This window comes from Xenopus laevis, chromosome 7S (assembly GCF_017654675.1).
Source record: "Xenopus laevis strain J_2021 chromosome 7S, Xenopus_laevis_v10.1, whole genome shotgun sequence".
NCBI lineage: Eukaryota > Metazoa > Chordata > Amphibia > Anura > Pipidae > Xenopus > Xenopus laevis.
Window position 1 is genome coordinate 46,283,854 of NC_054384.1, and position 19,579 is coordinate 46,303,432.

Below are 19,579 nucleotides of genomic sequence, written 5' to 3' on the forward strand. Positions count from 1 at the left end.
GTTCTGGTGTCTCTTCCAACATGCCAATGCAAATATGTTGGAAGAGTCACCAGTCTCTTTCATGGTGGTGTTCAAAAAAAGTTAACCATTTACAAGTTTTAACCTTTTAAAGCAAAATGCAGGTAAAACTTATTCCTGTAAAAAGGTTATGATAAAAGTAGTGTTCTATAATGAATTGGATGAATGCAATATAGCACTGGCTAGGAATAGGCATGACTTTCTGTAGTTGGTCAGCTTGACAGCATTTTTTCAATGTGCACAAAATGGCATGACACTATATTGATACAGATGAGTGCAGAATGTGAACACTTGCATTTAAAAGCCTATTTTCCTACCACAAGAACTTTTTTACAAATTGAGCAGCATGTGAATCATGTAGGGATGATTTTGGGCACCCTTGCTGCCCTGAGGTGGACTTCCTGATGCCATCGCCCCATCATCCCCCCATCAGAGCAGATCAAGCACATCACTAGTGCAGAGAGTGCAGTTGTGCTCTCTGCACTGAAAAAACTGAATTTCCAGTTCAATAACGAGTTCTGTCTCTTAAAGTTACTGGGAGTGACATTCCGGAGGGTGTTGCTGTCTCAGGTTGCTGCTTCATGGTAGCAAGTCAGGTCTTGGCTAAAATTAAAATAGGCTCTGGCATTTAGGGGCAGATTTATCAAGTGTTGAATTTTGAGGTGATGGGAGTTCTTTTAAATGGCGAAGGTGATGAAAGTTTTTTTAGATGATGAATAGTTGAAGTTGAATTTTTAAAGAGACAGTACATGATAAATTTCGATATTCGAATGTTCATTTTTTTAAAATTTGATTTGAATTTGGACTATTCCATAGTTGAAGTACACTAAAATTACCTCAAAATTAGAATTTAAAAATTAGAATTTTCACTTCGACCCTTGATAAATCTGTCCCTTAAAGTACACAGAGCTCCAAACAGCCCCTCACAGGTCCAGAAAATAGCACCTCTCTATGGCATCTTATAGCAGCCCCTTTGACAGAGTCCACAGATTACCAGTCCAGGCCTGAGCAGTGCCCTTGAATTTCTGCTCCTTCTGCACTTTTTCCTGACTGTAATGCAGTCTTGATACTTAAGTTCATCTATCTAGTTGCCTGTTTACCTTTCTGCCAAAGGCAGTTCAGTTCTATGCTGTGCCTGTTTAGTTGTTAGGAGTAACAATAAGAAACTGTGTGTTCAGGGGCTGCTGCCCCTGGTAACTGGTTGCTCCATGCTGCCTGATGCAAGGTTCTTACCTTGCCTCATGGCCAGAGCAGCCCTGACAATAAATAAATAAGACAAACTACAAACCTACAGGCAAATATTAAAATATTGCATTATAATAAAGACATATTTGTAATTGTCAGATTCTCTTTAATCTATGAGCAATCAGACATTATTTAAAGGTAAAGTGACAAAGGAAAACACTTTTACTGTAATATCTGTAAATGTGTTAGTAGTTCTTTATCACTGATTGGGGTGCAATGCCAGACCAGCTGATAAAAGCAGTGCATTTGTACAAACAGCTCAGCTCCATAGAAATCTCAGGCGAAAGTCAGGACAGTGAACAATGCATTTCTTTGGTTGATTAGTCAATTTTTATGCCTGGGTTAAAGAGACATGCCCTGTATTCTATTTACATCTGTACTTTGTAACTCTTGAGACCTGAAGAATCCTGAAAGGCTGATCTGATTGAAAGCAATATTCTATGTAAAAGTAATATAATGCAGCATAGATTAGAAGTTCAGCCATTACATTTTTTTTGACAACCTGTGTATGTTGCCATTGCTTTGTATTCAGATTTTTGCAGATATGCAGATATGAAGTTTTAATCATTGGTTACTCTACAAAAAATTACCACAGACTATAGCATGGATTTTTCCTGCACTGGTTTGTGACTATATGTGTATGTTATGCCCCCAGCATTGTTTCATAGTTTGCATTTCATTATCTTGTCATTTACTTGTATGGTTATGCCTTTTCTATAGAAATGTCCCTTTTAGGCCACCATACCCCTACCATGTGATCCTGTGTAATACCAGGAAATGATCACTATAGCTGCCACAGCTAGCACATCCTTATCTGCAGCAATCCTACCCCATCCAGCCTCGTGGTAGCATCTTTGGTAGGTATTGTTTATAGCCCAAGCCTATTTATAAAGGCAGATAGTTATTTACTTGTTTTGTGCATTTATATGCAAGTTTATATCTGTTTTTATGCAGCTACCACATGGCCCTGCTATACAGTATATGTTTCTCCCTAGGTATCTAGGCCTTATATTATATGAAGATGCCTCTCTCCCCTTTTAGTTAACATATGCTACACAGTGTTTATGCATTTAAATATGTTATATTGTACAGCTTACTAAGCACTGTCATTTTCTATCTTCTCTAGTTTTACACCTTACCCTTTGTTAATAAACTGAAGCTCAATAACCTGGGTCAGTGGGTTAATGAAGGAAGGAGTTTAGCTGCATGTCAAGCTACACACTACCCCAGGGTAACACGTAGTGAGGACAGATCAGTGTAGTTAATGCAACGCCATGAAACATTCATTGAGTTGTACTCCCCCTAATTTTTTGTGCTAGTAATGCCAAAGATAATTTTCCCAGGTGCTGCTATACATTGTCAATCAGTAATTTGTCCATATAAGAACTACCATTTATTTATTTATATATATATATATATATACAGATGAAGCCACTTGGATTTGTGAGTTAAATGCGTCATGACTCAGAGTTAATTGAAGAAACTGTGTTATCTAAAGTTATCTTAACTCATTTAATGCATTTAACCTTTTCATTAGCATACCAAAGCACCATTGTTCACAATGGTGAATGCTTTAATTAGATGGGATGTTGTGTCACAGTTTTCTGTGTTAAATGAGATAAATGGGATATCTGTGTTTAGTTATTCTGTGTCAAACAGACAAACCAAAGTGGCTGCATCTGTATATAGGAATAATACAATACTTTTACACACAAAGTTATAAACAAGCAATAGCTCTATATACTTTGCTAAATGGTACGTTGGGTATAAATTGAGCAGTACTGTGGTTTAGTGGGTAGCATTCTTGGTATGGATGCTGAGTTTGATTATCCAGAGCACTACCAGGATGTTCTTCCTGTTTCTTTGTGTGTTTCCTGGAGGTACTCCAGTTTTAGACCAACATACAGAGAAGTTAAAGCCACCCATCATTACACAGTAACTCAGTGTTAGTTCACACAAGACATGGTCTTGATGAGTTCTGGATCAACTTTTGTGTCCTAGTTCACGGTTGGCATTTCCCCTCGTGCCACAACAACTTCTTCAGGGGTGCACTGAATTTAACTGCATACTAATATACTTAATCAAATGCTACTCCATATCTTATCTTTTTCTAGAAAGGTAAATTTCAGCAAACTGAAATAGAGTTAACCTCTTCAATGCTAGAACAACCCTGCAATACTAGAGCTTCTAGTTAACTTGTTACTCTGGCATGACAGTGTGTATATTGACAGATGGTCTTCTTGACAGTGCTCAAAAGCCTAATGGTGTGGAGTCCCACTCTTTAGGTTGAAGGCTTAGACTGTGTACATAAATTAACAATTCACTGAGAAAGAGTTCATTGGCATTTTTTTAAAATGTCCCTGTTGTAGTTTAAAGGGATACTGTCATGGGAAAAACATTTTTTTTCAAAATGAATCAGTTAATAGTGCATTTCTCAAAAGAGCAAACAGATTTTTTGTATATTCGATTTTGAAATCTGACATGGTGCTAGACAATTGTCAATTTCCCAGCTGCCCCAAGTCATGTGACTTGTGCTCTGATAAACTTCAATCACTCTTTACTGCTGTACTGCAAGTTGAAGTGATATCCACCCCCTCCCTTTTCCCCCCCATCAGCCAAACAAAAGAACAATGAGAAGTAAACCAATATAACAGCTGCCTGGTAGATCTGAGAACAACACTCAATAGTAAAAACTCATGTCTCACTGAGACACATTCAGTTACATTGAGAAGGAAAAACAGCAGCCTGCCAGAAAGCATTTCTCTCCTAAAGTGCAGGCACAAGTCACATGACCAGGGGCAGCTGGGAAACTGACAAAATGTCTAGCCCTGTGTCAGATTTCAAAATTGAATATAAAAAAATCTGTTTGCTCTTTTGAGAAATGGATTTCAGTGCAGAATTCTGCTGGAGTAGCACTATTAACTGAGGCGTTTTGAAATAAACATGTTTTCCAATGACAGTATCCCTTTAAGGCTTCATTTCTACAAATGGTGCACTAAGGGGGTTAGTTATTAAAATCCAAAAAATTCTCATTATTTTAGTAAAACCATTTTGACCAAACTCATTTATCAATAAATCAACTAGAAAAAAATCTGGTTTGGAAAAATACTTGATTACACACATTACATATCGAACTACCATCGGCAGTTACTAGAGGTTTCAGGGTTGCCAATATACCTAACATCGGCCGGAACAATCCCGATTTTTGTGGGAAATGGTGTGGGATTCTTAACAGATGCTCATTTGACATAATATTTTGGTGGTTGAACAGGTGGGAAAGGAGCTCTCGGCTATTAAAACCCGATATAGGTTGACTAGAAGAACAGTACCTAGAGACCCTTAAGTCAGACAATACCAATGACTGGTTAAATAAACTATCCAATACAGTGGACAAATATAAGAGAGACCTGACAATATTTAAGCAAAACAAGCTAACAAAAGTCTCAGACGACTATAAGACGAAATGGGTTTATGGTTTGTTAATGGGACTCAGATCTGACAACTCCAGAGCTAGATTTCCCAGGCAACGACATCTCCCCAAATCCCTACACACAGTTGACAGTTCTGACCAATCCACAGACTCTGATACCACAAACGACACTAGTTCTGCCAAACCTTTTTTAGGCAAAAACACAATCCAGAAAAGGGAATACGGCAGAGGGAGGAGGAGATGAAGTACTAGACGCAGTGGCCATAAATCCAAAGGGAAAACCCCTCAGGGGCAAGAGAGTGTAATATTTAATTTGCGTAAACACAATTTAACCCCAGGTGAAATATCTCTTCTCTTTAAAGGTCTGTCTTTTGTCCCCACCAATACCCCTGACACTATGGAACTATTGGTGGACGTGCATAGATTCCAATGCGAGCTTAAACTAAAGTAACACTTTAAAGATGCCCCTGCCCAGGTGAGGCCACTATTTAAAAGTAGAAGCTCCTTTGAAACCCACAAATACACCCGCACCCATCAAAACCTTTGGGAGCATCCTTGCTTCCGACATAAAAAAGGGATGGGGTAAGGTCAATACACATAACAACCTTAATTCGGCAGAATGCTCTGCCATTAAATTACTCAAAGCTGACAACAGTTTAGTTGTAAGGCCCGCTGACAAGGGGGTGTCCATTGTGTTATTGGACTACTCCTATTACAGGGAGGAATTACTTGGACAGCTGTGGGACACCAGCACGTATAAACTATTGCCAAATGACCCCACTCATACTTTTAAAAGGGAAATAGATGAGTTTCTGACACTGGGGAGAAATGCTGGATAGATTGACAATGATACGTATAGCTACTTGACCACAGACTACCCCCGTAACCCCATTATTTATACATTACCAAAAGTACACAAGTCCTTATCCTCCCCACCTGGCAGATCCATAATATCAGCAGTTGGCTCTCTATACCAACCAATTTCCACATTTGTTGACCACCACCTGCAACCACTGGTCCACGCAATGCCCTTCTATACACAAGAGTCTAGTCACATCATCAGGAGATTAAAGGAACTGGGGGATATACCTACCAAATGCATACTTGCTACAATGGATGTAAAAAGTCTCTATACAGTGATACCACATGACCAAGGAATTGTATCCTGCAGGAAGGCACTGCTATCTACACCACCCGGAACAGTACCTATAGAATTCCTACTGCACCAGTTAGAACTCACCCTCACCAGGAACTTTTTTAGATTTGAGAACTCTTTTTATTTACAAGTGGCTGGGACCGCAATGGGCAGTGCCCTCGCACCCTCATATGCCGACTTGTTTATGTTGGACTTGAGAACACCCACATAATTCCACAACTGGGGAACTCCATTTTGATATATGGCCCTAACATGTTTGTACTACCCTGCCCTGCATGTGGGTCCCTATACCAAGGTGAGCTGAGCACAAGCAGTACGAAGACCGTGGCACCCATGTATCCCTAATGATGCGGCTGGGTAGAACCGCTAGTAGTAGGCAGCCGTTGGTTTCAGTGACTGCACACTCCGCAAAACCCTCCGCTAACATTCGCCCACAAGCGCTGCCTCTACTGGCTCCCTTTGTGGTTGCTACCAGTTGAGTGCTCGGCGACAGACACGGGTTGCCTAGTAACGGTACGACGCAGCTCACTGTGGGTTTCCGGTGCATTTCCGGCCCATCTATACAGGGCATAGGACGGGTAGCTCGCTACTCATCAGAATAATGTGGCAGAGTGGGGTAACAATAGGACGCACCCTGTGTATAAGCAGAACTCTCCCACACAACAGGGCATACCTAACATGGATAACAACATTTGCATTGTATCCATATGTATATACTGCTTTGCATAACAAACGATGAGTGACAGGCATCGTATACAGGTGTCTTGGCCCATTTTTTACCCTATTTAAACCCCCAAACACTTGTGCACTGCTTTTCTCGACGAAGGCTCGTTGTTGGATCACCAATAAATCTCCACTTTCATTTGAACTATTGACTTGATGTATTTCCTTGGAGTGCTGTCAATCCCTGCATTTTGTCTACATACTTCTCAGACTAGCACCCAGGTTTCTGCATACTAATGGTTGTGCATTCCATTCTGTTTGAATATATATATATATATATATATATATATATATATATATATATATATATATATATATATATATATATATATATATATTATTGTAAAAAGCACATCTGCCATTGATTTCTACATGACCTCGGCAGGTTTGAGATGGAGTACTTTTTCATTCGGACTTTAAGCAGCCTCGGGGTATAATAAATCTCGAAATATTTGAGTTTGGTCACATACCACTGCCATGCTCAAGCACATTACTCATCCTGTGACTTTTTAGTTTAAATCTTTATTATCCATCACATCTGCTGAAATAGGCATTACCTCGGCATGTACTTGGCTGTAACTTTAAAAATTGGTTTTATACAGGGTCAGACTGGGCCAGCAGGACACTGAGAAAAAACCCTGGTGGGCCCGCTCCTTGTGGGCTTTAGCATCCCCCTGATCTCACCTTCAATCACAGCTGCAAAAGGACAGCAGTGAAAAGGTACAAGTGGCGGGGGAGAAGGGAGGCTTTATATCTAGCACCTCATCCCACATACATAACCCTTTGCATAATTTTGCTTCCTATGGATCACAGCTCTGTAATAGATAACCCATCCATTGTTTAAATCAATAATATTTAAATTAAATGCAAAATCTTTTTTCCTCTTAACCTGGAATCCTCTGACCTAGTAACTGCATGGGGCAGATTCATTAAGGGTCGAATTTCGAAGTTAAAAATACTTCGAAATTCGACCCTCGAATTGAAATCCTTCGACTTCGAATATCGAAGTCGAAGGATTTAGCGCTAATCCTGCGATCGAACGATTCGAAGGATTTTAATCCAACGATCGAAGGAAAATCCTTCGATCAAAAAAAGGTTAGCAAACCTATGGGGACCTTCCCCATAGGCTAACATTGACTTCGGTAGGTTTTATCTGCCGAAGTAGGGGGTCGAAGTTTTTTTAAAGGGAAAGTACTTCGACTATCGAATGGTCGAATAGTCGAACGATTTTTCGTTCGATTTCGTTCGTATTCGAACGAAATTAACCAATTCGATGGTCGAAGTACCCAAAAAATACTTCGAAATTCGAAGTATTTTTCATTAGAATCCTTCACTCGAGCTTAGTGAATGGGCCCCCATGTGTTCTGCTATCCAGAATGCCTATACCTGGGGTTTTCCAGATAAAGAGTATTTCCATTATGTATAGCATCATACCTCATTCAAAACAGTAACACAAAAAAAAAAACTAATTTGAATCAACGTGGCTTTACATCACCTTGGTTGACAGAAAGTACTGCCTATCATGTTAATATTTAAGATGAAATAGTTAATAAATAAGATAAATAGGAAAGCATGATTGTACCCAGCTAGTATATAGCATATGTGGATTTTTTTTTTTCACAAATGTTTTAATTTGTTTTTCAATATGCATATAAGAGAAAAAAAAAAGAACAGAAAGGAAAATAAAAAGGTAAACAGTCAAGTACAGAGTTGAATGTAATAAAGCAAGATAGACAATAATAATCTAAAATCTAGTCAAGTGATCAGGAAAGGGGGAAATGGATAGGTATACCCCTAATTGTAGATATTGAAAGTTACTCACGGTGTTGTTACCTGTAGACGATAAGATAGAGCATTAAGGTTTATGACAAAATAGGGCGGTAGTAAATAGTTGGTTAAGATGATGACTCCTGGGGGGTCCCAAAACAGCTGGTTGTTGCGGATGTCCCACGGATCTTAGCAGTTGGTTCGCCTCACAGACAAGATCGGTCCCCAGCAGCAGCTCCCGTTCATACCATGTGGTAGTTTGAAAAGTTTGGATAGTGAGTAGTTTTGTAGGTGGAGTGAGGGTGTTAATGCAAGTCAACCAAGTGTCAAAAAAACGTTCTGTGTTTTTCTCCTTATTCTTTAGGGTTTCAATCCAGTCTAAATGGAATATGTGATGCAGTTTCTGATGCACCAAAGATAGAGGCGGAAGAAGTCGGGATAGCCAGGTATGTAAGATGGCCTTCCTGGCTGCCGCCGCCAGCCTCTCCGCTAAGGCTTTCTCCGGCTTGGAGATGTGTAGGGTGGATTGCAATTTGCTAAATATAGCCCATGTGGCGCTAACGGTAATTGATTTTCCCAATAACTGGCGATTTCCTTCCAGAACTGTTGTATAAGAGGGCATGACCATAGACAATGTATCATATCGGCTCTGGGCACTTCGCACTTCAGGCAGCTATCTGAGTGCGTTGTGCCTATATGAAATCTTTTTAGAGGTGTGAGGTAAGCATGGTGTAGCAATTGCAGGGACATTTCCTGGTATGTACTAGCAGGCAAAATTTTCATCATTCGCGTGTGATGCCGAAGAATATCCACGTTTTCAGCCTGTGGGATGATAAGTTTCCATTTCGTAAAGGCCATAGTGGTATTATCCGGATCAACAGTCCTTCTAATTTGTTTGTAAATATGAGCGGTGGATCTGATAGTATCATGTTTTGGCCATAATGAGTCAAGTGGGTTGTTCTTATCTTTGTCCGTTAGTTCGGCCCATCGTCGTGTGACGAAATGTAAGAGCTGGAGCAATGAGAATTGATGCATCTGCAGAAATGGGTACTTTTGAAGCAGGGCCGAAATGGGTAGGACTGTTTGCCAAGCTCTGAAAACCATGCTGTTTAAGCCCGGAGAAAACATTTTATTGTTGAGCCAGGCAAGATTTATCAAGTTAAAAGGAGATAAGTTTGCTTTTTTCCGAATGGAGTGCCAGGTTTTATATGTGTAGATGAAGAGAGGATTTTCCTGCATGTTTTTGGGGATGTCCGGGAGTGGAGTGTGTAATAGCGAGTTAAGTGATAACCCGTCAGACAGGGCCGAATCTAAAGATATGGTGGTATATACATTCCGGTGGTGGAGCCAGTCACCGACATATCTAAGAAGGGCAGCATCATTATATTCCATTATATTGGGGAGGTTGAGTCCACCGTCATGTTTCTGGTATTGGAGTGTGGCAAATTTTATTCGTGGACGTTTCTTATTCCATATAAAGGTCCTTAAAATGTGTTGAAGTCTTTTGCTGTCAGTCGTGGAAATACGATAGGGTAGCATCTGTAACTTGTAAAGTAATTTAGGGAATAATGTCATTTTTATTAGATGAATCCATCCTGAAAAAGTTAGGTTCATGTGTAACCACTTCCGAGTGTCTTGTTCAATTTGGTCAATAGTGCGTCTAATGTTAGATTTGTATATGTCTTTGTGGTTTTGCGTGAGATGGATTCCCAGGAATTTTATATGGTTTTTGGCTTTTTTAAATGGGAATGGATTGGTCCAATCTGACGGAGTGGTATGTTGTAGGCGTAGGGCCTCAGATTTCCCCAAGTTGATTTTGAATCCAGCTATAGTGCCAAATGTATCAATCTTTTGTAAGATTACTGGTACGGGGTTTATGTAAAAAAAGGAGAATATCATCCGCGTACGCTATCAGTTTTATCTGTTGTGTGCCTACTTGAATGCCTTGAAAGGTGTCATTGTTAAGTAGGTGTCTCAGCAAGGGGTCCAGAGCTAAGTTAAAGAGCAGTGGCGAAAGGGAGCAGCCCTGTCTAGTGCCTCTCCGTATCAGAAATCTATGCGAATTCAGTCCATTCGCCGTGACATGAGTATAAGATTGGGAATATAAAGTTCTAAATAGGTTGAGCATGAGTATGCCAAAATGTTGGAATTTAAGTAGTTGTTTGATGTGAGTGTGCGTTATTCTATCGAAAGCTTTATCAGCCTCTAAATTGATTAATATGCCATGTTTTCTCTTTTCCAGGTTGCATTGATACATAGTAGCTATTGCCGTCCGGAGAGCTTGGACTGGGTATCGCCCTTTAAGGAATCCTACTTGATGAGTGGTAAGTATGTGTGGGAGAATGAGCTGTAACCTCTCTGCCATGATTTTAGTCAAAATTTTTAAGTCCTGGTTTAAAAGAGAAATGGGTCTATAGGAGGATGGGAGAGTGGGGTCTTTGCCGTCTTTTGGGATTAATATGATCCGCGCCTCATTTGCCTCATTCCATAGGGGATGGCCTTGTAGAACATCATTAAAGAGCGTGGTGAGTAAAGGGCAATCTCTGGGAGGAGGATTTTGTAATATTCCGCACTCAGACCGTCAGGGCCTGGGGATTTTTCATTTTTAAGATGTTTTATTGTTTACATAATTTCTCGTTCAGTTACAGGAGCCTCTAGGATCTCCCTATCTTGTACCGAAAGCTTAGAGAGTTGAGCATCACGCAGGAAAGAAAGACCTTTCTCCAGATGATCCTGGTTTTCTTCGTAAAACTGTTTAAAGTAAGATTCAAGTTCCGCTACAATGGTTTCAGTATCTCAAGCCCAACCCTCCCCTGTCTTTAGTTTCTTAATGTAATGGGATGCGGTGTTAAGCTTGGTCAATCTAGCTAAAAGCCTGCCCGGTTTGTTTCCCCATCTATAAAACCTGTTATTTGTGTGAGAAATTTTGTATTGTGCACTGTCATGTAATAAAGTGTTAAATAAAGCCTTTGTGTCTGTGTATTTTTTCTTGTCTTCATCAGAGTTTGTGTGTTTGAAGGCTTTATAGTGAGTTGTAAGTTCTTTTTGCAAAGATGTATACCTATCATTGAAGCGCCTTTTCTGTTTTATTAAGTATGCCGTGATATGGCCTCTCAGAACAGGTTTGGAAGCTGCCCATAGTAGGTTATGATCGTCCCAGTGCGGCAAATTATCATCAAGTTATTCGCCCAATGCTGCTTAAGGTAAGTTTGGAAATCAGTATTTTCAGTCAGATAGGAAGGAAACCGCCAGTTATGTGACGTCGTTTTGGAAACAACCTGTTTCAAAGTCAAAGTGACTGGGGCGTGGTCAGTAATAGCTATATTGCCTATTGTGGCGTCTAAGATGTTAGAAATTTGGGATTCAGCCAAAAAGAAATAATCAAGTCTGGAATGTGTTCGATGTGCCCCAGAATAAAACGTCTTATTCGAGGGAAATGGTAATCAATTGAACACGGTTCCAGTGGTTGTATTACTGAGTGTTGTTACATCATGGGAAAAGTAAGGTACCGTAGCAATAAAAAGTACCCCATCCCTGTAAGTATCTGGACTCTAGGGAGGAAGTTGAAGGGTGTGCAAGTAGAGAAAAATTGATGTCCATTAATTGTCACAGCACAGTAAAGAGAAAGTCAAGTATGTGGGTGTACACCCTGTCAAACAGCAAAAAGAAGTGTTATTAATGCCCACATATGAGAGAAGTGGATGAGCACGTTGTTCCTATAGGGCAAAATGAGTGGTGAAGAAGCTAGATTGGCTGTATTTCAAGAAATGTCCTTTTAGCGCCCTCTTGTGGGTATGGTGAAAGTCCTTGTTGCCACTATTGCGCAGTGAAAATAAATTTGTTGCTGCGTCACTGTTCAGTTGCGTAATGAATGGAGGTAGTGGCAGAAAAGGGTCCAATATAGGGCTTAAAGTGATACTGACACTAAAAAATGAATTTTAGCATATGAATGTACATTAGATGTTACCTATAGGTCATGTTGATCATTTTTTGCTGAGAAGTTTGTTTTTGTATATAATTGTTAGTTGAAGATCCTAAGCCTGACTCTCTGACACTCTGACTTTGCCAACCAGACTGTCCCATCTCAGCCTGTTAGTTCCAGTTTCTAATGCTAACGGACTCCTGCTGCACAAATATGGCAGCCCCGTCATACAGGAACATGGGGGATCAGACAGGTAATGTAAAAGCATCATGCAAGCTACTTTATGGCAAAGTTAGAAGTAGCTTGCAAAGCCAATATTATAATAGATGTAAAAAAAAGTTTAATTTCAGGTGTCAGTATCTCTTTAAGAGTGGTGGTGGTAATACCCAGCAAGACCATTTCCAACACTTCTGGCTGGATCAAATAAACAGAGGCCACAATAATTAGTACCCGTGATAGACTGCTTCTGAACGAAGTAAAGTGATTGCAACTGAGTTGCAGCAGAGCATGAAAATTATGAGCAAGTATTTGCAGATGTAGGATAAAGAGGCACTGTGCGCAGTAGTTATTGCCAGCCAGAGGCCTCGTGACAAATTGGGCCTAGTAACTGAGCCCCGCCGCCACACAGATGTCAGCAGATATAGTCTGTGTCTGGTGTCCGGATGAGGCCCCCCCAGGTAGTAAGATTTTTCAAATTGGAAGAAATTGCGGGTCAGAGTCAATTCAAGCAAGTGGAGAAGAAATTCCGTAGGTACTGTCCTAGTGTGTGGTGAAAGCAGCGCTTTCCTGCAGGCAGAAATCCCCTGATCATGTGGGATAATGGTATATAGACTCTTTACATCCATCGTCACCAGTATGCAGTTAGGGGGGATAGCGGCCAAACTCTTAAGTCTTCTGATTACATGACTTGAGTCCTGTGTATACGATGGCATAGATTGTACTATTGGTTGTAGAAAGTGGTCAATGAATGTTGATATTGATTGGTAGAGGGAACCAACTGCCGAGATAATGGGTCTGCCCGGCGGGGCTGATAGGGACTTGTGAACCTTTGGCAGTGTGTAAATAATTGGGATACGGGGATAGTCAGTGACAAGATAGTCAAAAGTGGTCTGGTTGATCCACCCAGCTCCCAAGGCGCTTGTCAGTATCCCATCAAGTTCCCTTTTAAAATTACTAGTGGGGTCACCTGGGAGTAGTCTATATGTCACAGTGTCTGATAATTGGCCCAGCAGTTCATTTCGATAGAACATGTAGTCTAACAGTACTATGGCACCCCCCTTATCTACTACCTAGGACCCTTCGCACAGTGGACAGCTCAGATAAGGGGGTATATAGACAGCTCAGATATGTATATACACATATATATATATATATATATACACATATACATACATATATATACATACATATATATACACACATATACATATATACACATATATATATATATATATATATACACACACACATACATATTAGATATATATACATACATAAAGAGCTATGGGCTAACGTTTTGGCTCTTCCAGAGCCTTTCTCAAAGTAGCTAAACAGACAGGGAACATTGTTTAAATACACACACTGGCGGGAAACACACAGCACTGATTGCGTATATGCATCGTCATATGTTCAGCGACTATCATTAACCCATCACACTGATGTTGCAAACAATAATCCATAAAGAATTAAAACTTACCCATATCTACATAAATTGTATCATAATAACAAGTAAGAATAAAAACAACCATATGTAACATTCTTATCTCTAGTAATTAGTAACATTGTATCATTCTCGTAAAAGATCATACTTTACAGATAAACTTAGTGACCTGTGTTGCATTATGTTATAATGAGAAAAAAAATTGTAAAAAAAATGTATTAGATCTTTTTTCTAATTTCTCATCATTGGAGTGGGCGACTGAAAAAGAGACAAAGACTCGTCCATGGAGATCATGGGCCAATTGGATTTGATTTGTTTGGAGAAAGTACAGCCCGGGCACAACTACAAACCATGTACAACAAATTTTTGGAAAGAGGCTACTCGGGTTGCCTTCTTGATACACAACTGTCTAAGGCCATGCAGCATACCCAGGCTTTCCTATTGAGTAAAGACAGTATTAAGTCCAAAGAATCTACGCCATTGATTTTTACAACTACATACACATCTGCAGCCAATACTTTCTCCAAACAAATCAAATCCAATTGGCCCATGATCTCCATGGACAAGTCTTTGTCTCTCTTTCAGGCGCCCACTCCAATGATGGGCTACAGATGGAACAGAAACTTAAAGGACATTTTGATGGTGACTGACTTTAAGGGACATGGGGTTAGAAAATCCGATTGGCTGTCCACCCATAAGAAATTAGGATGCTATAGGTGCACTACCTGTCGATGTCTATTGAGCGGGCCGGACTTCCCCCACCCCTATACGGGCAAAAGACTGAAGATCGCACATAGACTAACCTGTACTTCCACTTTTGTAGTGTATATCATTATCTGCCCCTGTGGTCTGTACTATGTAGGCAAAACCACTACCACGCTGAGGGAACGAATAAGAAATCACTGCTCTGCCATCAGTAAAGCCCTGAAGGAAGGTAAAGCTACTCAACCAGTAGCTAGACATTTTTTGACCCATGGACATGGCCTCCCTACCTTTAAATGCATGGCGATAGACCATCAACCACCCCTGAATAGAGGTGGTGACCGAGACAATGCACTACTACGCAGGGAATCGCAATGGATCTTCAAACTGGATACCTTAACACCCAGGGGCCTCAACGAGTCACTACCACTGGGTTGCTTTATCTAGGCCTATTGTGGCTACAAATTGGCGCCGGCTGTACCATTTCCCAAGGACTATGGGTGATCACTCCAACTGTTGGTCCTGAAGTGTCTTTCTGCACTTATGCTTATATATTTGTATAATTTTGTCCCACAGTTCCTGAGGCGGACCATTCATTGTATGTACATTGTATTTCACTACCTGGTGTCAGCCCACACCTTGTTTTTAGTCTTGTCTGGTTTAGGACACACATAAGAGGCTCCTGATGTTGACAGTAGGACAAGGCACTCTTTGCACCTATGTGGAAATAGAGGGTATGGCAGACCATTGAATATACATGTATGTGGGTACGGACAAACGGCAAGCACACCCTTACAGTTGACCGCATGACCCAGCCACAGTAAGCGTGTAGGTCTGCCTGGACCACACACACATTTACCCCAATACGGTAGGCCTTAGTGAAGGTACCGTTGGATAACCTAGCCAGGATACCGCTGATGGCGGTTGGCATTAATACATATCGTGAAATAAACTTTTTTGTTTAAACTCCAGTTGTTTTTCCTACAAATCCTGTGAGTGCCATCACCTCGTATTTTCTATCAATTTTGTATGCATGAGCACCCAGTGTATTGAACACTTTTGGGGCGTACGGCCCATACATGCTGCTTCCTATATATAGATGTTTGTTTGTTTTTTCTCCTGACGAAGATCCCTGTGGGGGATCGACAATGTTGAGGCTTAATAATAAAACTTTTTTTGTTTTTTCACTAAAACCCTGTGAGTGCCGCAATCCTTTTTCACTATATATACACACACATATATAATATATAATATATACACACACACACACACACACACATATACATATATATATATACACGCATATATATATATATATATATATATATATATATATATATATATATAAGTCCTCTTGTGTAGGAATGCACACTGGGATTTTAATAAAATCTTCAATTTTTATTAAGTCATAATGGTAAAAGAACACAGGTCAACGTTTCGGTCCCCTGCTTGGACCTTTATCAAGACCCAGATTCAAGTTTAAAATCACTTTAAATAGTTAAAAACATGTTGATTAACCAATCACTATACAGCCTCATTCTGGAGCATAACATCAAATCAAAATTAACTCTTATATAGCTGTTGTCAGATAGCTTGACTAGCTGAGTATGCAACAAAATTACAAAGAGGGCCACATATTACGTTGAAACTGTTACAAACTTCAATATGTTACAATATAGATCCTTATCTCTGATTAAGAAAACAAGAAAAAGAACAGTGTTCATTTAATCCCCCTGGCGAGAGCGTATTAAGTTTTCTTATCCAGAAAACTTCTTGTTGAAGTAATGCCCTGGATCTATCACCACCTCTTCGGAGAGGGGGTATGTGGTCGATCGCTATATATTTAAATGTTGGAAGTCTGTGGCCCATTTCCAAATAATGTTTCGCTACAGGTTTTTGTGTCTTACCATCCCTGAATGCCACACTTATAGCGGATCTATGTCCGTCCATTCTCAATCTCAGCATCAGGTCTGTTTTGCCAACATAAGAAAGACCACAAGGGCATGTAACTAAATATATCACGTGTGTTGTAGTACACGTTATATGATGTCTAATAGCGAATCTTTCTCCTGTGTGTGGGTGTCTGAAACTAGTGCCTGGATTCATGTATCTACAAGAGGTACAGCTGGGACACCGAAAGCAACCTGTTTTAACATTAGTAAGCCAATTATTGGTTATCTTTTGATAGCACGACAAAGGATCATTTTTAACTAACATGTCTTTCAAACTGACCCCCCCTCTTAAACCCCACCATTGGAGGCTTTGGGATTTTTGAGGATAGATTACTGTCTGATTTCACAATATTCCAATTATGTCTGATACTATCACAGATTTTCTTAGAAGCATCATTATAAGTGGTGCTAAAAATCATATTCGGCGGTTCTCTCAATCTGGGAGTTGGATTGGCGACCCTGTCCTTAGCTATTGTCAATGCTCGATTGAGTACTTTTACAGGATAACCTTTTTGTCTAAAGCGTACCCAGGTCTCCCCAATTTGTGTGGTTCTGCCATCCTCCTCTGTATTGTTTCGTAAGACCCTACAAAATTGAGAAATAGGTAAGGAGCGTTTGGTAGCCCAAGGGTGATAGCTGTTATAATGCAATAAAACATTTTTATCAGTTTTTTTACGAAACAGGGTATAACCCAGACGTGTGCCTCTACGAAACACCTGCACATCGAGGAAATTAACATGGTTCTCATGTACAGTAAATGTAAATTTTACAGGGCTGGGTAACCCATTCAAAAAATCAACCATGTTATTAAATTCCTCGAAAGAACCACTCCAAATTATCAGCATATCATTGATGAAACGTTTAAAGAACAATATTTTTTCACCAAAATTTTGCATAATATGATTTTTTTCAAATTGGTGCATATATAGATTGGCATATGCTGGTGCCATGGCCGCTCCCATCGCTGTCCCGGAAATCTGCAAATAATAATCATATTCAAAACGAAAATAGTTAAGTTCTAATGTAAGTTGTAATAATTCCAGGATAAATGGGATGGGAGGGCCATTATAGGCATCAAATTCATGCAAAGAACGTCTCACCGAGTCTATGCCATCATTGTGTGGAATTATGGTGTATAGACTGACTACGTCCATACTGGCAAGTAGTACAGGGCAATCACTCGGTAATGTTATACAATCTAGGCATTTTAATAGATGAGGAGTATCTTTTAAATAAGTCGGAATATTTTGGACAACAGTTTGGAGAGTATTATCAATATATTTACCCAATGGAAACAATAATGAATCACGACCAGAGACTATAGGGCGTCCTGGTGGAGAAGTTAAGCTTTTGTGTATTTTTGGGAGGGTGTATAAGATTGGACATATCGGATAATCCATAGTTAAATAATCTTTCTCCTGTGTAGTTATCATATTCAATTTAAAGGCCTCTTGTATAACATTATCTACTTGCTTTTTGAATTGGGAAATAGGATTGCCAGACAAATGTTTATAAACAGACAAATCAGATAATTGAGTCACAATTTCACTGCGATAGTCGACATAGTTCAGCAACACCACTCCTCCCCCTTTATCCGCAAGGCGAATCACTATTGAAGTATCATCTGTTAATGTTTTAATAGCAGTACGTTCCTCTTTTGACAAATTATCCCGAAATCTATGATCAGTTATGATATGTTTTATTTCTTCATCAATTGAATTTTTATACAGCTTAATCGCCGGGTTAGTCAAGGGGGGCACATACATGCTTTTCAACTTCAAAGGAGAACACACCTCAGGTAAAGTTTCCGTGGAATTAAATTGTTCTTTAAGAGATAAAGATCTACACAATTTATTAAAATCCCAGTGTGCATTCCTACACAAGAGGACTTATATACTAACGGCAAGGAGTAGCACCTGGGTTGATACTACTGCGTGGGAGTGCTTAAACCGTTGGAGTTTGTATATATATATATATATATATATATATATATATATATATATATATATATATATATATATATATATATATACATACACACGCATATATATATATATATATATATATATATATATATATATATATATATATATATATATATACACACACACACATACAGTATATATATATTCCCCACAATCACAGCACTCACATTTAAAGATTTCTTCCTGGCCTGGGTGCGTGTATCCAGTGTAGTCTGTAATCTTCCAAAGCAGTGACCGCACTCACAGGGCTTATGAAAATATAAAGTATTTTATTCTAGAAAACTAACGTTTCGGCCGCGTCCCAGCCTTTGTCAAAGTCACAAATACAAGTATAAACCACCATTACATACAAAGTAAAAAGGTGCGAAATTACAACTCCATGTCGCATAGTGACGTAACCCGCTCCTATTGGACCCCCCCGCATCCTTAATCTGCATGAATTCACTGTTCCTTTGTATTCTAAAGAATATTTTTCTACCATCGCAAATCAGGTTTTATGTCCAGTTCAGTATCCTCTTATACTGCTGGCCATGCCCCAGTCCTTTCACTGGCGTGCATGGGTATTTCCAATATTGTGCAACTATAACTCACCTCCCCTGCTGTTTTTACTTTCTTTTCTCTCTAGGGCGCAGTGTGCCGCGATCTCCGTCTGGATATGCAAACCGTCACCATGTAACAACCACGTGAATCCGGCCCATTCTAAGTATCAATGTGTAAAAGTATCCGTTGACATGCCATACATCTTTCGCTGTGCCTCCATAGCGTGCTGTAGCTAGAGTAGTGGTTCCAGACTGCTCGCCAGGTTCTACATTCGCATCCAGTGTGTCCAGGCTTTGTATTCGTGAACCAATGTACCACTGTGTGTGTACCTGTGTAGTTCCGTGGGTTGGTGTGTATTAATCCATAATAAACCTGCTCGTTGTACTGTGCTTATGTTAAACTGTCACATTATGTGTTAAAACGTGCTGAATAAATAAATGAAAAAACAGAGTGATGCTTTATGTAGTTTGGTGAAACCT

General features: G+C 39.7%; 2 long non-coding RNA genes across 2 annotated transcripts in view; one reads left to right on the plus strand and one right to left on the minus strand.

Annotated features, from left to right (window-relative positions):
- LOC121396332 overlaps window positions 1-19,579 on the minus strand; it is a 42,436-nt gene that overhangs the window by 6,457 nt on the left and 16,400 nt on the right. The gene's annotated exons all lie outside the window — the stretch shown is intronic.
- On the plus strand, window positions 2,029-19,313 carry LOC121396331. Its single transcript, XR_005962985.1, has 5 exons — window positions 2,029-2,120; window positions 8,704-8,785; window positions 10,582-10,663; window positions 10,982-11,542; window positions 19,186-19,313. It is a non-coding gene; the product is annotated as an uncharacterized LOC121396331 (long non-coding RNA).